The 23,640-nt window shown below is 38.8% G+C and overlaps 1 protein-coding gene across 6 annotated transcripts in view; it reads left to right on the forward strand.

Moving 5' to 3' along the window:
- The window catches only part of LOC114578086 (achaete-scute complex protein T3-like), an 88,446-nt gene that overhangs the window by 12,553 nt on the left and 52,253 nt on the right, over positions 1–23,640 (forward strand). For 5 of the 6 annotated variants that reach the window (XM_062080602.1, XM_062080603.1, XM_062080605.1 and 2 more), the window contains exon 3: positions 6,964–7,000. The exons of the other annotated variant lie outside the window; for it this stretch is intronic. The gene's annotated coding sequence lies outside the window, so the exon portion shown is untranslated. The remainder of the gene's footprint in view (positions 1–6,963; positions 7,001–23,640) is intronic. 6 annotated transcript variants of the gene reach the window in all.

Here is a 23,640-nt window from a genome sequence, read left to right on the forward strand (position 1 = left end):
CGAGGCTATAATTAATTTGTAGCAAGCATTCTCCGTATAACAACGTAACCGAGAGAATGAAGAAAGTAATGGTAGGTGATTGATAGTGGCGCGTTATCGAGAAACGAGCGAGAAAAGAAAGGGAAGGGAAGAGAGGTTGCTGCATTGTTTGAATGGAAAATGTGACTGCAAAAACTCTTGGAATTGCACTCGATAGATTTGCACGGTCACGCGATTCGTTGTTGTAGTGTCTCAAATGGACGATATTTTGCCCCGCGACGCGACATCGAAACAAAATATATAAAAGAAAAAGAAAATGTAAAAATGAAGAAGAAGATCAGAGAGATATTCATACGCCTAATGAATACGTCACGTCAACTTGCAATTTATTTTGCTCTCGATTAAACGCCTCTATCCCTCCTCCCTTTATCCCTGCAATCCCCGTTTTGCGTTGCAACGTGCGATTTTGTTGTGAAGGATCGAAGAAAATCCGAATGGCGAAACAGGAAGATCAAGATTCGTGATTACAGCGTGTCAACGATAAAGATAGCTCTGGATAATAATTATTGGAATTCCACGTTAATCACGAGTTTTTGCTAAGTTTGTACACTTGTACGATATCTTTGTGTATATACGTGTTTATATTAAAGTTCATTTCTTCGGGTCTGAAATTATATATTGGAGTAAATATAAATACGTAAGTAGTAAGAACGAAAGTGTAGCAATTAAAATGGATAAAAAAAGGGATAGGAGTACATTCGATAAATAAATTTATAGACACGCGAAGAATTTATTATTTATTCGTTCTTATTAAATATATAAAACGTTAAAGTGCTTGGTTATAGCGTTGTTTCGTAATTTTTGAAATCACGTTAAATATAAATAAATTGTAATAAGAGAAAACAACTTTTTTTAGATTAAAGTTTTTAATTAAAAAAAAAATATATATATGGGTTTGGTTTGCTATATACCACGTTGGCTATATAACATTTTCAAATTAATAATTTACTCGATTGATTCAAAATGGAGATTTTATTATCACGTTTTATTATCGAAACAAACAAACCATTTTTTAAAAAGCGAGAGATATTTAAAAAAAAAAAGCAAGAATGCGGAAACAAAAATTATCAAATGTTCATTGTGGAACGACAATCATTAAGTGTTAACGGGACGACGACACGCGTTGTACGTTTAGCACATACGCACGCAAAACAGGGAATTTCCAAACGAATCTCGTTATCTTCTCGCGCTGGGTGACGTACGAAATTGTACTTAACCCATTTTCATCGTCTCTCCTTCACGATCACGTTCCATTAATCACGGCGGAAGCCTTTCGCACAGGTGCAATCAATGTTTCCCTCGAAATGAGATTAATTGCATCGGTGGCACTGAAAAAAAAAACACCATATTTTTCTTTAATTACGTTCAAACGGTATGTGAAGCGATGCGTATCGATTGATCGCGCATGCGTATTAGGTATGCAAGTGTAACACGAAAAAACTGATATTCAAAGGTTAAATACTTTTTCATACGTAGATTCAAAATATAAAATTTACTGCTTGCTCTATTCTGGAACGAAATAAAGATAAAACATGATCATTTTTCTTAAATTGCGTTCAAGTGGTATGTGAATCGATGCGTATCGATTGATCGCGCATGCGTAATAAGTATGCAAGTGTAACGTCAAATTTCATCGCGCATGCGTATTAGATGTGCAAGTGTAACATCAAAAAAAGGTTAGGTGCTTTTTCATACGTAGAATATTTACTACTTGCCCTATTCTTATGGAAATGAAATAAAAATAAATGCAAAGTTTTTACGTAATCGTCGAAATAAAGTTATTCGTGTATTATAATCAGCAGGGAGTGAAATGTCGATGTAGATAAGATAATTGCACGTAATGCACATTAACTGGGAATATAATTTCACGTATTCGTGTACGATTAACTGCTGTGGCGGTTTCTGCGGAGCGAAGTGAATATAAGCCGGCTCTATATAATACGTTACACGAAAGGAAGTTTGAAAGTTGAAATTCAACCGAGTCACTCCCGTCGTTATCGATATAGTTACATGATGGAAAAATTCGTGTGAAGAATTGTTAATCCATTATTTAACGATTTCGATTAATTGGCTGAAATTGCCACTTTCACCATCAATCCTATGAAATTTTTCAATTACGATTTCGGAAACGGCTTGTATCAAATATCAAAAATACTTTCGACATCATCTCAACATGTATTGAACGAATAAAATAAACGATGATGATATCATCAATTAATTATTAAACAATCCTCCCTTCTCTTTAATTCGTTCAGCGGTAATATAATATATATTAACCAAAACAAAATTATGCAATGTATAACAACTATATGTTATTAAAATTTTAAATTCTTTTTTTTTCACATTTCAATAGTCGTAGAAAAATATTCTGTAAATTTATTAAGAAGAATTTAAATTTCAAATTAACATCTCGAAACATCTATTTTAAGTCGTTATAAATTGTCGATTTTTTTCTTTTTTTTTTTTTAAATTGAAGTTAATTACTTCATACTGGAAATTCGCGCGACTTGTCAATCATTTTTTATATATTCCATATCGTTTCACGCGATAAGAGTGGAACGTATGAAAAGTAGAAATTTTCTATTTTTTCTTTTAAACTATTAAATTAAATTTATAAATTAAGTTATATATCACGGCTATTCGTGATATATATACTCGTCGTCTACAATTCTTTCCAGTCATTGATATTTATGAATTAATTTTAACTTAGCTTGTGAATAATAATAATATTCCTAATCCCTTTAGCTGCCAATTTTTTTATTCCTTTCGAGCGATGCAGTGTCTTCTTACAGTACTTTTTTCATTTTATAATTTTCAGTTTTATTCAGTTTTTATATTTTGTTAAATTATCACTGTTCATATCTATGGGATAACTTTTTTTTTTTTTAATAAGCATTTTTTCCCTCAACCATTTCCAATTCTCAGTTTATGTTTATCAAATTCGAAGTGCTTTCTAAATTAATCGCCTGCTTCAACTTTTGTACTTTTTTTATGTCCACCACGTGGATATTTTTATTGTTTATTTTTATTTAGTTTTTCATTTTACAATTTTCAATTTTATTCATTTTTTATCGTCGTTTTTGTTAAATTATCACTGTTCACGATAACTTCTCTTTTTAACAAGCATCTTAACATCCGTTTCTTCGGTACACCATTTCCAATTCTCAACTTCGTAAGTTTGTCAAATTGCTAAAGATTCAAATCACAAATATTTATATATTTCTTTATTTTCTTTATTTCCTTTTTTTATCCCATATCAATCAAACCCAAAATATTAATTCTCTTTTCTCCACATTCGATCGTACATTTTCAATAAGTTACGATAAAAACCCTTTAACTGGTTTATAAACAACGTGTTAATTTTTATGTAATACACGAATAATAATACTTTTCTAAATATTTCGACGAACAACAATTTATTGACGATTATTGAATATTTTGAATATTCATTGCTGACGAACATTCATATTCTAAACGATTTGATTTAGGTAAAATATTTTTTTTTTTTTTTGCGCTTATAGCGATTGTGCCAAAAGTAAGTGGCGGTTAATTCTAAAAAATTAAATGGTACAAACCACTGTGAAATGATTAAATCTCGAAATCGTGGAGAGCAACAACTTTTTGATCGTCGCTCGTTAATCTCTGTTCGAGAAGGGGGGAGGGGACGATAAATCTTCGGGGAGATCGAAATTTTCCCATGGAAGGGAACGAAAATTGCGATCATCAGCCCTCCCTCCTTCTCCCTCCCTCTTTCATCGTAATGAAATAATTGGCGGAGATCGGCACAGCTGCTGCCGATCCCCGAAAAACCGATTCGCAACGAGGTGGACGACGATGAAAGTCGTTGATCCGCGAATTCGAATTGCGAAAGGGACAGGATTGGCCCCGTTTCCATATCTCAATTTTTTTGCCTCCGACATAATTTTCGAGCCGTCGAATTCGATTATTAAATTTCTTGAATTTATTAGTGGACTCGTATTAGTGGAGACCTTGAAGTTTTCTTTTTTTTTTTTTTTGGAACAATGTAAACGAATTTATCGCGAGTAAAGAGTCTCCCAAAATTCAGGAAGTAATTTTGATAGAAAACACAGGTTTGTGATTAAAAATTATAAATTTTTTATCGATTCGTAAAGTATGGGATATCGGGTAAAAAAAAAAAAATGCTCTTCTGTCGAAATTTTCCGTGACCGTTTTGCGTAAATGTGGCTAAATTTCGTCGATACAGCGCTCAATTTCCTTTGAAACGTGGATGGTCGTGGGCTTGGTATAAATAAACCTTAAACTTGAAAAAAATCCCGAAGAAAAAATCGAACAGCGTCAATAAATTGCACGATCTGGCTAATTCCTATCACCAAAACACGGGAAATTACACGACCAAGAAATGACTCGTGCAGTAATTGAATCGTTTCTGTACGGCACGTGACATCGTCCCGTTGAAACCACGTGTCGTCCACATCCGTATCTTGCAATTTAGGCAGAAAAAACTGGAATTATCGTGTCGCGATAGCGAACACCATTAACCGTTATTGCCTGACCAGCTGCATTTTCGAAAAAGTATGGTACGATGATGCTTCCAGTCCAAAATCCGTACCAAACAGTGACACATTGTGGACGCATTTGTTTCTCAACGATCACACACGTGGATTTTCTGAACCCCAAGTGCAACAATTTTGTCGATTAATCGAAGACATGAAAACGAGCCTCGTCTCTGAACAAGATTCTGTTCGAAAAACCTTCGTTATTTTTAAAATATTCCTCGACAATGAAAAGAAGCTTTCCATTTTTAACAATCTTCAACACTTTACAAATAGCGCAAAATTCAAATCTTGCGTGAATTTTGGGACACCCTTTATATATATCGAGAGATATGTAATAATTACGCATGGAGTGGAAAATGTTGTTGTGGTTTCATTACTCGTTTTATTTTGAAACAAAAAAAAAAATTCCTTAACGAGTCTCACTTAGAATCTAAAAATTACGGAGGATTTTCACGGAGTGCAAGGAAAGGCGCAACCACGAACGATTACTTTTCGTCACGCCAACACGATACTCGGTTTTGCTCCGTTTACCTCGTGTGTTGATATCTAGAGTTTGGAGAGAGAGGGGGAGGGGAGTAACGCCGCCCAGTTACGCGAAATAAACATCTGCGCACGCGTGTCCAAAGACACAGCGAGGATGGTTTGAGACCGTTTTTCCGACGCGCAATGTCGGATTCGAGATCGCACGCGAATTCGCGTGCGCGCGCAACATCGCGCGTTTCACGTAGAACGAGGAAATTCCTCGATAGGTTTCACGGTTAGAAAGTCAATTCGTTACGATACGTCGTGACCATATTTGCGCCCGATTTGCATCTGGTTTGCGATGAAAATTGTATAATCGCTTAGTTTGTGCCCACGGAGAAAGTAGATATGATCGTATTTTCGTGAAAATGGTCGGTCGAAATTGGAAATCTTCCAATTTAGATGGAAAAATGATAGAAAGAAAAAATTTATCGGTAAACATTCAAAAGGTGAGAATGCTGAATTAAAAATTGCGTTAAAAATATGAAATAAAGAGAGAGAGAGAGCGAAAGAGAGAGATCTTTTTGTTCCAAAAGTTTTCAATTCAACTCTAAGAAGGAAAAGATCGAGGCCAAAAATTTTGAAATCGCATTGGAAAAAAAAAATCATTACAAAAGAAAAGAAACTAAGAAACTCCAAGATTGAAAATATAAAACGAAGATCTCTTTTCCGGAAAAGTGATTCGGCTGCAAGAAAAAAAGAACTCGAATCGAAGGAAAAATACAAAAGTAAAAAAAAAAAAAAAACGGTTGCCCCGTTCTTTATCCTCCAAATCGACGACGACGAGACGAAGAAAAATGGAATGGCACGGTTGTTAAGGGGTTGTCGGTTGACAAGCGGCGGCAATATTAATCGAGTATCGGGGATGGCACGTGTGTGTACCAGGTTTCTGGCACGCGCATCGTTGCCCGCCGGGTGGGGGAAGACTACGACGAAGACGACGAGGAGGCCTCGAAGGGGAGCTGCCGAATAAAAAGGGGGAGGAAAAAAGGAGTCCCGCGTCGAGTTTTCTTCCGTTGAAGGAGAAAGAGAGAGAGAGATAGGGATAGAGAGAGAGAGAGTCGCCGAGAACACGGCCAACGCGATTCGGGACCTCCTCCTCTTCCTCTTCTTCCTCTTCTTCCTCCTTCTCTTCCTCCTCTTCCTCTTCTTCCTCTTCTTCGCCACGAAACTGCCTCGATAGTGCTTCGCGCACGCGTATATACAGTTTCTCGTTCACACTTTTACGTTTTAGACTTATTCGCTTTCGTTTTGAATATTATACCGCACACTTTTACGTTGATGGAACTATAGCTTGTACCGGTGTTTACATTTCTGGCTAAAATGTATAAAAGCTATCAACAATGTGTCAGTGTTCGAATTTGTAACTTATATTAATATAGTGCGTATATATAATGTATTATAACTACTGTTATAAATTGGTGAATCGTTTTCAAATTTTGCCGAGCATAATCTTGAGATTTCCCTCCTTCTGTTCCTTCGACGCGTAAATTTAGTTCATCAAAAATCGCAAATATAATGAGCGAATACTTTCGTTGCCCGTTGTACGTATGTGGCAATGCGCCGGATTCTTTCGCTTATATTTTATACCCGTCGCCCGGTTAGGAGGGAAAAAGAGCGAGGAGGTCTCGCGTCTGACGAAGGACGAACAATGCAGTGGCGTAGGCTCGAAACACCGACTCCCATTATATACGAAGGAACAATGGCCACGATATTGCTCGGATACCGATTACGTTTTTCAACTAACTCGGATACGGGTTCTCGTTCCATATAGAAGAGAAGGATTAAAATTATATGGTTTATTGAAAAATTCGTTGCATCTCGGATTGTCACGTTGTTCCTAATAAATTTTATCTTTTTTCAGGTGAGAAAAGAAGGAAGGATCCGTCGATTTAATCGAGGTACGCGTGTCGATTTTAATTGGAAAAAAATTAGAGGAAAGGTTTGTTATTAAGTTACTGTGTGTATATAATCACGCTCGTTGCGCGTTGATTATCGGTTTTCGATAAAAACAACGGAGAGGTCTCTCTCTTTATCGCCTCGTCTCGAGATCGAGAAGCTATTATCGCTTGTATTTTTAGGGTTACGATACGCGAGTGATACGTTACTGTGGATAGAAGGGAAGAAAAAGAGAGGGGAGCCAAGAGAGCGGGCAGGTGCACGCGTTTCATTTCGTGTTCCAGCCTCGGTTTCCGTCCCAAACCCGCGCCGTGATTTCGACCGTTGCCGATTTTATCCCGAACCCAAATCTCTTTTACACCAAATATCTAATCCGATATGACGACAAAAGCGAAACGGACACCGAACAAATCGTATCCTTCTTAAAATTCTCATCCGACTTTTCGTGAATATCGATTATCATTATTGTTTCATTTTCACGTTTCCCGCCCCCCGATTTTAATCCTCTATTTCCAATTGGGAACTTAAATTTCACGTGTTCTCGCATTCATGGGTGCAAATGTTCAATGTTTTATGAAAAAGTACGTATAATGTTCCCAACAGTCATAAAATGCAACAGATAACATTTTCTAACAAAATTTTATTATTTATTTAAGTGGACTACCAGTCATATATATATATATTTTTCAACTCGTCATAAAAATTCATGCGATGGAGGGTTAATTTTCTTTTAATCCTTTGCGGGCCAACGGATTTCTCCTCCCTCCCCATGGAGGAATTATTTTTCACCGCGATCGAGTTTGAAAAGGAGAAAGAAAGAGAGGGAAAGGAAGGAAGAAGGGAGATCCGTATGAAAAATTCGTACTCGCGTTGCGAACACACAGGTGCGGCGAGCAGCCGAGTTAACGAGCGCTGGTTTTACTTTCCTTCCCCGGGAAGTGGAATGAAGGGACGAGGGAAAAAAGGGGGAGGGAGAGAAACGAGAGGAGGAGGATGTTGATATAAACGAAAATTGAGAGAGGTACAACGATACTGTTACGTGTGCAGATAAGTTGTTCCTCCCTTCTTTTTCCAAATGCAAGATTTTATTATACATAAATCGGACACAAGATTATCCAATCGTTTCGGTCGGATAGATACCGCTTGACAATTCACCCGAATCATCGATCTTCCGAATTAAAATTTCCAAATTTAAATCTTTGCCACCGTGGGATACATATTTTCTCTTCAAGTGGCGCGTCACAACCATTTCTTCGACACCCGATTTCCCGAGCTGGAGTGCAAAAAGTAAGACGCTTCTCATGCGCGCCGTATCGCTCGAAATCGTCGCGTGCGACTGGCAACTCTTGTCGCGACTCTTTTTAAGAACGAAAAAACGCTGTTTCCAGATGGCGCCGCGAACGGTAAAGCGATTCGAATTCGATCGAAATCGTCGCACGGGACTGACAACTCTTGTCGCGAGTCTTCTTAAAAACGAAAAGATGCCGTTTCCAGATGGCGCCACGAACGGTAAAATAATTCGAATTCGATCAGAAGTTATGATCGTGGAAAATAAAGGGAAAGGAACTTGTTTGCACACTTAATATTTAATTCGCGTTAATTGAAAGAAGTAAAGGTGAAGGAAAGAAAAGGAGAGAGAGAGATTTTTGTGGAAAGAGATAGGAGAGAGGGAAAAGAGATTATCATCGAAGATGGAATATTAATAAATAATACATAAATATATATATAAACATATGAATAATAAATAATATATGATAATAAATAATATTAATAAACAAGAAAGGAAAGAAAGTCGAACGAATGTCCACGGAGGATTAAACGAGAAGAAGCGAGGAGAAATCGAGAGGAATTTCTCTCTCTCTCTTTTTCTCCGCGTTTAGCCCGAATTCGCGCGTTACATCTCGACCGACCAATAACTTTCCCAATCAGAGAATTATTTTTATCCATATTTGTGTAAAGTTTCCAAAAAATTTCAATGCTTCAACTTTCCAATTAACCAATTAAACTATCATTTTTATCCATTGTTATTCACCTTCCCACATCTCGAAATTCCTAAATCTGCAAAAATCCCTCGTTCGAATGCTTCGATATCGATTTTCGTTTTCGACCCTTCTGCTCGATCGCTCACCCCGATCACGACCAATCGATCGTTCAAGTCGCGAGTTTTAATCGTGCTCGCCACGTGCTCTCCGTATCCGAGGAGGAGGAGGAGGAAGAGGAAAAGGATTTAGCCGGATGAAATACGGTTTGTCCAATTAAGTCGCGATAAGATCGTCGGGTGGCGCTGGGTGGCGAGTTTTAAAACGACTTCATTAGACTACCCATAAAATTCATTGGCCCCGTTGTGAAACGGGGGAAAAGAAGGAGGAAGGAAAGGGAGAGGGGGAGGGGGAGGGACGACGACAGGTTAAGGGGACAGGTGGCGGGTTGCGTCGTACATCAAACTTTTAAGGAATTCTCGAATCTCGAGACGATTTGGGAAACGTCTCGATTTCCACACAAGAAAGGAACGATTAGGGTTTATTAGAGGCGACGTACCGTTCCCCGAAATTCCTGAAAAAACACGAGAGAAGAGGAGACGTTCATTTTATTTTCCAATCAAATTTGAACTAGGTACATATATATATATATATATTTACAAATAATTACGTTAAATAAAATTCTATAATAAGTCTTATCCCATAAATAAATTTTAGAATTTTTACTAAAAATTCAAATTCACTTTATGATCGAGAGACAGTTGTTATTTCATCAATTTATTCAATTAAAAGACAATTTATCATGCTACCTTTGTACGATTTCCACACAAGAAAGGAACGATTAGGGCTTATTAGAGGCGACGTACCGTTCCCCGAAATTTCTGAAAAAACACGAGAGAAGAGGAGACGTTCATTTTATTTTCCAATCCTCCTCCAATCAAATTTGAACTAGGTACATATATATATATATTTACAAATAATTTAAATAAATAATTACGTTAAATAAAATTCTATAATAAGTCTTATCCCATAAATAAATTTTAGAATTTTTACTAAAAATTCAAATTCACTTTATGATCGAGAGACAGTTGTTATTTCAATTGTTAATCAATTTATTCAATTAAAAGACAATTTATCAAGCTATTTTTGTACAATAAATATAATGCAGTTATTTAAATTTTACTTGATGAAGGGCCATGTTTTTGTTAAACAGGTGAGTAATCTTATTTACCGAGTTCCTTTAAATTATATAATTTAAGTAATTTCAATTTAAAATATGTTTTTAGGAGAAGAGAGGAGAATGGAATTGTGCGGGAGAAGCGGTGAGAGGAGATCCTGCCGATTTTTATACGCGTTTAATTAAATATTCTCGAGGAGAGAGGAGAGGATTTCGTTACGTTATTGTCGCAAAGAATTTTTTTCAACGATGGAGGATTGGACAGGGAAGAATTCATTCAATTTGAATATCGATGAGATTCTTTCCCCTCCTAATTTCGGGACCATCCTTTCTTTCTCTCCACGGAATCCGTATTATTCTGTGTTTTTATTAATAGAACGCGAGCTCTTTCCAATCTGATCCGAAGTTTCTAATCCGAAACTGATAAAAAGAGTTATCAAGAGTTAAAAAAGTAAAGTGAGACGGGAAAAATGGGCGAACCGGTTTTCCTGAACTTGTCGCTGGTGCGGTTTGACGAATACGATTTCGAACGAGCATAATTTCTATATTCCAATAATTTCTGGCGTGGGGAAGAAATATCGAAGAAAATTCGTTTCGATCGCGATAAAGAGTGGAGAGAGAAAGAGAAATTTGAACGATGAAAGAGATCGTGTCGAAGAAAATTCGTTTCGATCGTAATCTCAAAGAAAAAGGAAGATGCGGAGCACGAGAGATACAAAGATGCGTTAGAAGTCGAAAAGAAATAGAAAAAAAGATTTGAATAATAAAAGAAAATCGTTTTGAAAATTTAGAAAATTTTAGTAAAAAAATATCGAAGAAAATTCATTTAAAGAGATGCAAGGATACTTTAAGAGAAGTTTGAATAATAAAAGAGAATCGTTTCGAAGAAAATTTCAGTAAAAAATATTAAAAAATTCATTTAAAGAGATGCAAGGATGCTTTAAAAATCGAAAAAAAAATAGAAAGAGATCGAAGAAAATTCGTTCGGAGAGATGCGCTAAAAGACCGAAAGGAAATAGAGAGAGAACTCCGAATAATAAATAAGAATCGAAGAAAATTCATTTAAAGCACAAAAGATGCAAGGATGCATTAGAAGTCGAAAAAAAAAGAGAAAGAAAAGTTTCAATGATGAAAGAGATCGAAGAAAAGCACAAGAGATGCGCTAAAAATCCGAAAGAAAATAGAGAGAGAAGTCCGAATAATAAAAAAGAATCGTATCGAAAAAAATTTCGGTGAGAAATATGGAAGAAAATTCGTTTGAGCCATAAGAAATAAGTTAGAAATGGAAAAAAAATAGAGAGAGAGAGAGAGAGAGAGAGAGAGAGAGAGAGGAAAGGAGAAATAAAAGAGATGGAAGAAACTTCCGCGGTGCTGTTTATATCCAACCGGTCTCCGCCAACCGGCGAATCATTTTTCTTTTTTTATATATTATATCTCTTCGAAACGAGATCAAACCGCAATAAAATTTTCCATTTGCCCTAATAACATTTCGACCGCCAACGTATCTCCTCGATCGTTAATTTTGCCCCCCTCTCCACTCCTCCTTCCAAAAAATTAAAAGAATCTTCCGAATTCTTGTCGCGCGACGAAGAGGAAAAGTAAAAATCCAATATCTTCGTTCCCGCGCGAACTTTTCTGTCGAACGATTTTTCTACGTCTCTCCTTCTTTCCAAGCCTTCAGACAAGAGTCGAGAGGAATTTGGAAATCGATAGAAAAACGCGTTTGCTTCGATTCGATTCGCACGCGTAGAAGAACGACACGCGATTATTTCGTTAAATTTTCCCCCCTCTGCCTCCTTATTTTCTCCTATTCTCCCTTTGCACGTGTTTCATTTACATAACGCAACAACTCGATATTCGTCGTAGCACGAGCAAGTAAGATTCGTCGAGCACCGATGAACGTTTCATTTCGGCAAGGATCGGACATGTATATTCAACGTGGCGGCGAAATAAATAAATAAATGCGCAAAAATTCGGGCGCGTGGAAAAAAAGTTGGGGAACGCAAGCGGGGAGGGTACAAAGGGTATCGGTAATTTGGAGCGCGGCGAAACAAAACGCGGTGAAAGAAAGCGAAAGACGGTGAAGATAATTAAGAGAAAGCGTCGAAACGGTTTGGAGAAGAGGCGAATAATCGTGCGCGGCCCGAACACACGATTGGGAAACGAGATTATTTTATGAATCGTGCGAATCATCTTATTACTCCCCTTATTAAATCTCTCCCATCTCTCGCGTTACGTACGTACCATTTCGTAAATTTAATTTACAGCCTCGATCGATAATCGACCCGTCGTTGCATTGTTCCAAATTATCGAATATAAATCATAAATCTTAATTACGATTTTAAGAGAGCGAATCCGACGGACGGAATTTTATTTTTATTTCCCCGGGTATATCGCGACTAAGCGTGTCGATGATCGTCTTAAATCGAGTCAAAATTGAAATTAAAAAAAAAAAAAAAAAGAATAAGAAGAAGAAAAAGAAAAGCGTGGAAAATTCGTTAAATTTGCGGTGGAAGGATTAACGAGAACGGAGGAAGCGAGGAAGGATCGGAGGATAAAAGTAATAATGACTGGGTGCGAAAGAGAAATCGAAATTGGAGGAGAGGGGGTATGGACGAGAGCGAACGAGAGTAGGAATAAGAAGAGGAACGGGGTAGAAAGGTAGCGAGAGAGCGAGAGGGGGCCATTAGGCGAGCGTGCACCGCGGACCCCACACTTACCTTAATTATTTCCACATGACTCGTCGAAAATCTCGCTTGCTCCCCTAATGAATACTAATTTCGAACTGGGGGCCCCGGCCAAATTTCAGACTTCCTTTTAACCAACCAGCCAACCGCCTTTTCGTCGATTCGGCCGAGACAAAATTCGGCAGCTCACGACTCACGATCGACCAGGAAACCAATTTACCGTTAACTTTGTACCAACCACCTCGATCGTTCGAGGAAAAATTTCTCGAGCATTTTTCTCGAACGCGAATTATTCGGGTCGAATCCGATTCCCGCATGCTGCTCGAGTGGCTCGATAATCGAGAAATTAGTGTAACAAGTTAATGTTATTTTTTTATAGGATGGGAACGAGATGTGTGGTCGTGCTCCACTTTGCGTCGCGTTCATTAACGTGGCCATCTACCGGCCGAGGAGCAAGCGCGCAATTACAGCGGAATTGGAAAGGGAAATAAAGAGAAAGGTGGAAGTTTATTCGATCTTATTCTCGAGCAGAACTTGACGAGAATTAACGAGTTGCAGGAATAAGATATAAATGTTGTTCGAATATAAATATAAATACATATATATATATATATATATATATGTATATATACTTATAATTACGTGCTCGTTACGCGTTCAAATACGTGCATGGTGATCGTTGAAACGGGCGAAAAATGTTAAAAGAAAAACCTTCGTACGTGCACAAGTTGTTCGATTCGCGTCTAATTGATAAATCGATCGATTTTTCATCGATCGTCCCCCGATACGTCTTATTTAATCGTTCGTATCGTTCGATAATGCGAAAGTCGAACGAATTATTTCCAACGAACGTTTGCTCAAATGAATTATTTCTTTTATACGCGTTATATTTTATACCTCTCTGGAATCTATTCTCCAAAGATATCCAACGAATGTATGAACGTCTAACGAGGCTTCGATCGATGAAATTTTGCGGGGAGGGGGAAAAAAAAGATTCTCGCATCTATTGTTTAAAAGGCAATGGATAAAAGGATAAGAGGTTCGATATCGATTGAGGGAGGGAGGAGTGAGAGAGACGGAGTCGAGGCGAGCACGAGAGAAGGATAGAAAGAAAAAGAAGAGGTGAAAACTGAGAACCTGTCGAGCTGACGATACCCTGGGCAAAGCGGTACTAATTATGCAAAATAAATAAAGGCACGTGCACCGCGCATTCTTACGCCCTCTCTCTCTCTCTCTCTCTCTCTCTCTCTCTCTCTCTCTCTCTCTCTCTCTCTCTCTTTCTCTCTCCCTCTCTCGCTCCCTCCCTCCCTCCCTCCCTCCCTCCCTCCCTCCCTCCCTCCCTCCCTCCCTCCCTCCCTCCCTCCTCTCTCTCTCTCTCTCTCTCTCTCTCACTCTTTCTTTCTCTCTCCCTCTCTCGTTTCCTCCTGATCTTTGGCACGCGATTTCGATGAACCGCAATTATCGAACTTGAGTCGTTCGCTTCCCTCTCTCGTTTCCTCCTCCTCCTCCTCCTCTTCTCTCTCTCTCTCTCTATTTTCTCCACTTAATTAATATAAATCTTTTTCATTTCGATCCTAGAAATCTGAAAAATGAAAAACCAGTTCTATTCGAATTGATACGCAACGCGAAAGATTTCTTCTTTTTGATTTGTTTCCTTTTTTAGAACGATAGAAAGAGAGAGAGAGAGAAAGAGGAAATAAAATATAAGGAGGAGAGAAGATTAGTCTCGTATTTATTTGTTACATTGAAGTAGTGAAAGTGATTTAATTAATTTTTTATCCGCATTTTCGCGATTTATCCGGGGATTAATTAATCGTAATTAATGGTAAATTCTCTTCTCTTTTCTACTTACTCTCTCTAAAAATCTTTTTCGTTTCGATCCTAGATATCTTGGAAACTAATTCTATTCGAATTGATATTCAACGCGAAAGATTTCTTCTTTTCGACTCGTTTTGAAAACAATATAGAAGAAATATCAGGAAGAGAAAATTGTTTAATCATTAACGGTAAATTCTTCTCTTCTCCATTTTGTTTTATCCAAATCTTTTTTATTTCTATCCGAAATCTTCGAAATCAGTTCTACTTAAATATTCGACGCGAAAGATTTCTTCTTTTCGTTCCCTTTTCGAAGACAATAGAAATATAAGGAGGAGAGAGGTTCGTTTATTCCCGTCGTTCATTCGTTACATCGATAGCGAAAGCGGTTCAATTAACCGCATTTTCGCGATTTAATACGTAAGATAATCGCCCTGCTTAATGGGAACTGGTGGGAAGAAAGGAGGCATTGTCGCTTCGACGGTGCATCGATCCGTTCGAAAAACTCCGACGACGAGCAATCCTTTCCTCCTCCTCTTCCTTCCTTCACGAGACAAAATAGAAACTGCGATCGCGGTGGGAAAACTGCTCTCTCGTTATCCCTCGTACACCGTCCGCATTCCTATATCCATTACCAGCATTATTGCCCTCTCCTCCCTCCCTCCCCTAGTTTTTATCTATCCAACAAATAATATTCTAGAGAAGAAATCGAAAGGATATAACAAGGGGAAAGCGATCGATCTTCGTCCGAGACGAATAATTCTTAATAATTTATTAACTGTGCGGAATAAGTTCTTTCCTCCAATTTTTCTTCAAGATTTTATTATACGTAAATCGAATACAAGATTATCCAATCGTTTCAACCGAATGACAATTCTTCTCGAAATTCACCTGAATCCGTCGTTTTTCGAGTTAAAAGTTTCAAATTTAAATCTTCGGTACGACTTTTCGCACGTTTCGTGAGAGCGCGAACCGTTTCGGTAGCTTCGACGACTGATCTCCCAAGCTGGAGTGCAAAAAATAAACAGCGACGCGAGCGACGCTTCTCGAACGTCGTTTCGCTCGAAATCGTCGCACGGGACTGGAAACTCTAGTCGCGACTCTTCTTAACCGTTTCCGCTATGGGCGATTTCTCTGCCGCGGCAAAAATGCGCACAGCACTCGAGAAAGGTCGTCAGCGGCCGTGTTTACGTTTCACTGCTGTGACGGAAAAGAAACTTTTCTCGAAACGAGGTATTTATAACTTGCGTTTATTTAATAATATGATATAATCGTAAGATAATAATGATTGTTGATAAAGGTATCGCGTGTGAAACAAATGATTAAAAAGAAAGATGTACTGTAACTCGAATCGCTCGTCGTACGTGCAGAGCGGCCTATAGTTGCCCGTAGTAACGAAACGGTTAAAAAGAACGTTGTTTTCAGATGGCGCCACGAACGGCGAAGTAATTCGAATTCAGTCGGAAGATACGATGAGTGGAAAAAGAGGAACTTGTTTGCTAATGGCAAGATCGATCGATACTACGAGATAGGTACAGTGTTACAATTTGATTGGAATCGATTCAGAATATGTAATGGCGTTTAATATTTTTCGCGATTAAAAGGATCGTAATTGCACGATGACATAAAATTCGTGTTAGGAGAAAAAGAATATACATAATAGAACGCGTTGTGTAATTAGAAGCGGAAACTAGTGTATCGATCGTATGAATTCGTGTATCGTGCGTATCGCGATATTAGTAACAACGCGCGTAAAAGGAAAGAGTTTCTCTTATTATATATATATATTTTACGAGTAATAAGTTTATTTTTTTTTCTCCTTCTTTCTCTTGAAAATTGAAATTCCCCGTTATGTTCTACCGCAACGAATTATTTAGATATATACGATTCGCGAATTACTTTCATTGTAACACTTGTTGTTTCTTAATTAACCTCGTTTTTTTTTTACACCACTTTTATTTATTTACGAAAAAGTTTACAATTCTAGAAATCTACGTAATACGTAATAGGCCAGCACATACGAATGATCCACCTTTGAAAATAATCCCCTTCTTCCCGAGGAATTGTTGAATCGTGAATCGATCAAAAAAAGAAAAATCCATTAGAATTCTGTAAATAACGTAACGAAGGAGAAGAGAGTCGAATAATTTCCAAGAATATGGAACGAATTCTCGTTGGAAATAGCGGCACGATAACACGTAATTCAACACAGATTTCATCGCTCTGCTCCCTCCTTCGAGTCGGAGGGGAGAAACCGCAAAATAAAGCTGGTACAAACGAAACGTTCCCAATTATGGTATCCGCGTGCGCGATATAAGCGTTTCCTAATCTCTGTCGATCGTGGCCTCGGAGAAATGATAGAGTATGCGTGTGTGAAACGCGATGTTAAATTGGCGGGTGACGAAAGAGGAGGGGGACGGGTGCTGTAAAGAATGCCGATCCGGAAAGGAAATAATAACACGAGTGGATCGAAACAGTGAGGCGAATTAATTTCCCAATAAGGGCGCCCACGCTATACCCTATCATTCGACAGGAAATGTAAGCTAAAACGTGTCATTTTCAGCGAATACTCGATTCGATTCGAATAGACCTAAAGGTCTATTTTCGACCTCGTTTCGCAATTCTCGAAACACGCCCGCGGTCTTCTCCATCCCGAGGATTCGATTGGTCCTTTGCCTGCGATCGATCGAGCCAAGCGTCGCGTAATGGTTCGAACAATTTTTTTTAGTTTTTTAGGTTTTTAGTTGTTATTTGGGTTGGTATTATTAAAAGTGGAGAAAATTTATTTTCAAATTTATAAAAAATAATCGTAACGTGTAATAAAATTTTTCTTATGCATTAAAATTTTTCAATGTTTACGGATTAAACAAAATATACAAGCAGAGACTTAATCGATAATAACTTATCGATCGGATTTCGATAGTTCGAAAGATATTCTAAGATATAGTAAGATAATTTAATTCGTTTAAATTTCAATTTTATTACCGGATATTTAAATCATTATCGATTATTAATTATCAATAAGTTTCTCAGTGAGATTCAGATTAAAATAATGAATAAAACTAGGATATTTCTAATTCTAACTTAATTTTTATTTAATTTTATTTCTATCTTATCTCAAGTTACATTATACCTATTATTTTCCATTATATATTTATCTATTTTATATATATATATATATATTGATCACTCGTATTTCCTTTTTTATCCCGATTAATCTTTCCACGTATCTGCTTATATTTTTATTTACGCCATTAACGAGATACAATAAATTAGAATAAAAAAAAGCGACATTATTTTCCAAAAAATTAAATCCCCATACAAGAAAATCTGAAAAAAAAAAAATTTTATCCATCTCGACCCCTTTCGAATCTTTCGAACCACTTCCTTACGACAGATTATCTTCACGTTTCCCCAGAAGCGGGAAGAATCTCGGCCGCGAATAGAATAATTGCGAGTTGATCTCGTCGATTCGCGGTGGAAGAGTGGCGCAGTAGTAGTACTCGTCGATGAAGAGTGGGAACATTGTTTTGGATCCGAGGCCTGGCGAGCGAGCGAGCGAGCGAGCGAGCGAGGGGGAGGGGAGGCGGGCCGACGTCGCAGAAGGAGGGGAGGGGAGACAAGGAGGGGGAAAAAAAATTCCTCGAGGGTGGATCGAGCACGAAATTCTTGAAAGGCATCGTCCGAGATGCACCTGTACCCTGCGCGGTTAGGTCGTGTGCATTTTTCACTTCTCCTTCCCTCTCCCTCTCTCTCTCACTCTCTCTCCATCGGGTCGCATCAGGTTCCTTTCTCGTTCAGCCTCTCTTCGTTCAACCGAGGCTTGACCAACGCTCGCCTCGTGTCTCGAAATCATTCCACGAGCCTACTCGTGTTCGAGGAGCGCGACCGAGTAAGCATTCCTCCTCGAGAGAAGACGCGTGCCTGGCGTGTGCTTCTTTTCCCCCACCTCTTCGAATTTAAATTCCGCTTCTCTCTCTCTCTCTCTCTCTCTCTCTCCTTTTCACGCGCACGATTCGATTTCCGCACGAACGAAGGATCTATCGATTGATTGATCGATCGATCCTTGTTGTAGAATCTTAACGTGGTTTTTCTCTTTTCGTTCAATTTCGAGTTTATCAATGTTCAATGGGAACGATAGAGAAAAATTTAAGAAACGAGAGAGAAATGAATAAGAGAGACGATAAAAATGTGGATCGATAATTTTTCAACATTTGCCTTTCGATAATCATGACGAATATAAAAAAATTCCTGTTTCGAGAAAATCGAGAGAGAGAAAAAGAGAAATGAAGGAAAGAAGGAAGGAAGGAAGGAAGAAAGGAAAGAAGGAAGAGGAGAGTGGACTCTCCCTTACGGCAGGTTGGCAGCGACTAAATGATTTACCAAACAATAAATCGTCGGGGAGATACGATCGGATGCAACGCGGACCGAGCCTGGGAACGAGGGAACCGCTTACATCGCCTTACTTGTCCGCGAAAGCTTCCACTTGTTCCATTCCTTTTCGAAGATTCGATCCCCCTCCGTCCAAAGTCCTCCGAAAACACTGTCCGTTTCCAATCGATCGCTATTCTCTTATCTTTCTTAATAATAATTTTGCGCAAAAATCCATCTTCCCCCCTCGATCATCCCCTCTTATTATCTACTCGAAAATATTATATTTTATATCACATTGTTTATTGTTGTTGACAGATGGAAACGATAAATAAACGAATTGATATTTGGTCGAATGAACACGCGTTTAACGTAACGTAATTCCGTCTGCCTGTTACGATATATGTGAACTGCGAAGCGCGCGTGAGAGAAAAACTAATAAAGATAACAATTTAACCGCGCGAAATAGCGTGCCGCTGGCAACGTTCAATGACAAAACTACAAATATAAAATTGCGCGATTTCGTTGAGCTTTAAATATTCGCAGCAATTATATTATTATATTACATTTATCTATTCGATCGATCGTTATTATTATATAAAGATCGCTCGTTATATTATATTATTCGAAATATAGAACACTGTAGCCCTGTAAATTTTTAATTGATGTTTGAAAAGTGTCGACACGTTTCGTAACTCGACGTATGAGGCCGACTGAAGTTGTCGCCTTTGATCCATTTCTATTTTCTCTCTCTCTCGTTTCAGTCGATCCCTCTTACGAAATATCCTATCCGAAACACGATAAGTAACGGATAGTTAACCGTCTAATGGCTACACGCGCGTATTATTTTTCTCACCGTAACAACAATCGACTTTCTTTCTCCGACGTTTGATCGATCTAGATCCCTTATCTCTCTTATATCTATACGGTTCTCCGCGTATTTACAAACGCTCGTCGGCATAAATTTTTTTCCTTTTTTTTTCTTTTTTCCATGAAATATATCGTACATATATATATATATTTCACAGCGGTAATTGAATCGCTAATCCTGTCTATTGCGCGAATATCGCGATAATAGGCGAGCGTAACGATTGTAACTCGACGATCGCGTGCGAACCGAAAGAAATAATATTCGGCAATGTTAATTTTTTACTTTTGAAAAAAAAAAAAAATTATGGACTCGATTCGATAAAAAAAAAAGGAAATAAGGATAAGAAAGGGATAAAAGTACGGAATACGAAAGCGAGGTAACGAGTGAAAATAACAAAGTAATTCGCAAGGGGGGAGAGAAACGTTGATTTAACGCCTACGGGAAGAAGGAACCGAATCTCGATACCGTGCCAATCCTTTATTAAAGTAAAGAGGAAGATACTTCTTCTTTTACCTCTTTTCACCTTCGTCCTTTCGGGGCAATTCGTTAAGAAGATGAATTATCGCCATTTCGACATCCTCCCCCCTCGTAATAATTTCGAATAATTGGAACGCATAAGCGAGAGAGAGGAGTGGAAATTACGAATCGAATTGGAGAAGGAAAGTTTTGAAACTCGGCCTAACCTTTTTCGGTCAAGCCTATTATTATTACTGCTGCGCTCGTTGCAAAATAGCGCGGTTGAAAACCAATTTTCTCATTGGATCACGCTTCTATCCAAGAATCTTTGTCCATTTCGCGCCGAGAGAGTGGAAGAAATCGTATCGAGCCTCCTCCTCCTCCTCCTCCTCTTCTTCCTGCATCCCACGCCCTTCGACTCCCTCTCCCCTCTCCCCCGCCACCTTCTCCCCCATTGATCGGGACACCGTCGGTTATCTCGGTCTCTTTGTAACATAATGGCCTTTGTACCGTCCGCCGTTCGGAACGGCAGCAACGGCAGCACCCAGCCAAAGAGGAGGAGGAGGAGGAGGGTGGAGCAGCACGCGGATGCAACGCTTGCCTCCTCCTCTTCCTCCTGCTGCACCTCCTCGAGGAAGGTGGATCTGGTTGCGTTCGTCGACCTCTCGGCCGATCATATGGGCGCCCCTTGCGCACTTGTGCACGTGGGTGGCACGAGAGATTCTTTCGCCGAACCGCCTCGATCCTCCGCTCGATCCTCCTCGAGCATCTTCGATCGATCGATTCATCCTAGAAGCAGTTTTCGATTTCTCGATTGGAAATGAATGGACTGATGAAAGCTGGCAAATTTGGCAGGTGGAAAGAAGTTAGATTCGAATTCAATTGTTGGGCGAAATTTGGAGGATGATAGACCGATTTCGATTCGAGTTTTAATTGGAATTTTAATTAGCAATCTTGGACAAATGAAAATTTCGAGATAGGCTAACTCGATTAGATCCTACTTTCCGGATAATTTATGTAGAAGATCCTTCGAAGCCGTTGAGAGTCTCAAGTCTGGATTCTAACAACTGAAATTGGGAAAATTTCGAAGGCAGCCTAATTTTCACCGCATTTTCGGACGGATAATTTATCGAATCCTTCGTAATCTTTTTGGCTTATCCCTGGAAAAGCTTGTTCACGACCTCCACACCACAACAACAACAACAACAACGACAACGATCCGCACGACCTTCCATCTCCCTCCCTCCCTCCCCTCCCTCCCGTTTCTTTTGTGCGTGACGAAAGCAGGGAGGGGAGGGGGGCGCTGGATCCGTGTTAACTCGACACCGGGGTGCACCGCTCAGGTGCGCTCGGACACGAGGCTGTAAAAGGCCTGCCTGCCTGCCTGCCTGCCTGCCTTGCAATCCACGCGCATTTTAATTTCAGCTTAGAGTTTGTTAGCGGTTCTCTAAGAGCGATCGCGCTAAGACGACAGATCCTTGCTTCCCGCCTCCCGCTTTAAAGCCTGGTTAAAACTCGACACAAAACTCGTGCCAGCTCCCAGCACGACGAGCGGCCTTATCTACTAGTATTGGCAACCTTCCAAAAGATTATCCTGCCGAGCCTACCGCCTGCCCCCCTTCCTCTCCCACCGCGTTTCCAACACGATTTTTCGCGCGTCATTTTGCTTGGCTCTCAGGCGCTCAGGGAGATTGTTAGAAATTGTGGAAGAGCGGGGAGAGGGCGTTGATTCGCCTCTCCCTTCTTATTAAACAGCCGAAAACCGCTGTTCCTTTTCTCTACTTTCCACGAGTTTGGAAGTTTGGAAGTTTTCGTCTCTCGATGGGCAGACAATTAGGGGGGAATGGTGGGGAGGAGAGAGGGATACTTTTTTTTGAGGAGGAGGAAAGAAGAGGCCGATCATTTATCACGAAAGGGGAGCCACACCCTTCTTCCGGCACCTTGCCACGATTTTCCGAGATATTCGAGATATTCTCCTCGTCTTTCTCTTCGTCCATCGCGTACACCCCCTTAACGACGTCTCGCCACTCCCCCCACAAAAAACTCGAATCCCTTTTCTCCCCCCCGTTTCTTTTCGCGAGATTTCCCGTTGTATAAGAAAGAAAGGAGGGAAGGAATCGAAGGGATTCTCGTCGAAAGTGAGTAAATAAATAAATAAATAATTTCGATGTCGTTGGAAGCGAGAGTGATCGGAACCCTTACTGGATTCTTCGGTCAACTCGGGAAAGAAAGGAAGAATAAATTCATTTTTCATGGGATATTTATAGGAATAATTATTCGATTGTCAGTTTCTAATAATCGAAATTGATTTAAATTTCTATAATTTAGTATATAAGAGTCAAATTCAATATTATTAAATTCAGGATATTCATAAGATCAATATCATTGATTACTAATTGATTTTACCGAAAAGAATGGATTTACAATTTCGTTAATTAAATATAAAATTTTTAATGATGGAAAAAAAAATAATCAATAAAATAATAATTGGAATTACTGTTCAAATAATTTCAATATTATGATTTTTTAATAAAAATAGATTTGAAAATTTATTTAAAAAAAGATCTATAATAATATAAACTGTTAAGGTAGAAATTATAATAACAATTATTATTACTATATTATGAAATGAAATTAAATTGTCAGCATAGTATGAATTTGATTCTTGAAATATAAATATAAATCACGTAGAAATTTTAATAATTAATATAAAAATTATTAATTTTAATAAATAATTTTAATAAATTTTAATAACTCGATTACGGGGAGAGGGGGTCGGTTGAGCACGATAAAAATGCAGCGAAAGAATTGGAAAGTAAATAAATAAATAAATAAATTATTTCGACATCATTAGAGGCGAGGATGACCCTTCAGAACGTTTATTGGATCATATTGAAACTCGCTTTTCTTCCATCAACTCGAGAAAGAAATTCATTTTCGTCGATTACGGGGAGGGGGAGGGGGAAGAGGGAACGATAAAGATGCGCCGAAATACCGAATAGCCGAAAGAAGTGGCGCCAGGAGAGACGAGGGGCCCCCATTGTCTCTCCCGAGACAACGAATTTAATCGTTGTCCCTCGTTGGAGAGAGATCGACGGAGATATTCGGGAGGAGGGGGAGGGGGGCACAATCGGGGAACGTCTTAATTAGTATCCCCGATGCACGAGCCACCGCGATCGAAAATTAGATTAGATCTTCCTTTTTCCTTTCTTCTTCTTCTTCCCCCCCCCTCCGTCTTTTTATCTTTCCATCTCCCCTTATCGATATGATCTATCGATAAACCGGT

The sequence above is a fragment of the Apis cerana genome, linkage group LG10 (genome assembly GCF_029169275.1).
Source record: "Apis cerana isolate GH-2021 linkage group LG10, AcerK_1.0, whole genome shotgun sequence".
Classification (NCBI taxonomy): Eukaryota; Metazoa; Arthropoda; class Insecta; order Hymenoptera; family Apidae; genus Apis; species Apis cerana.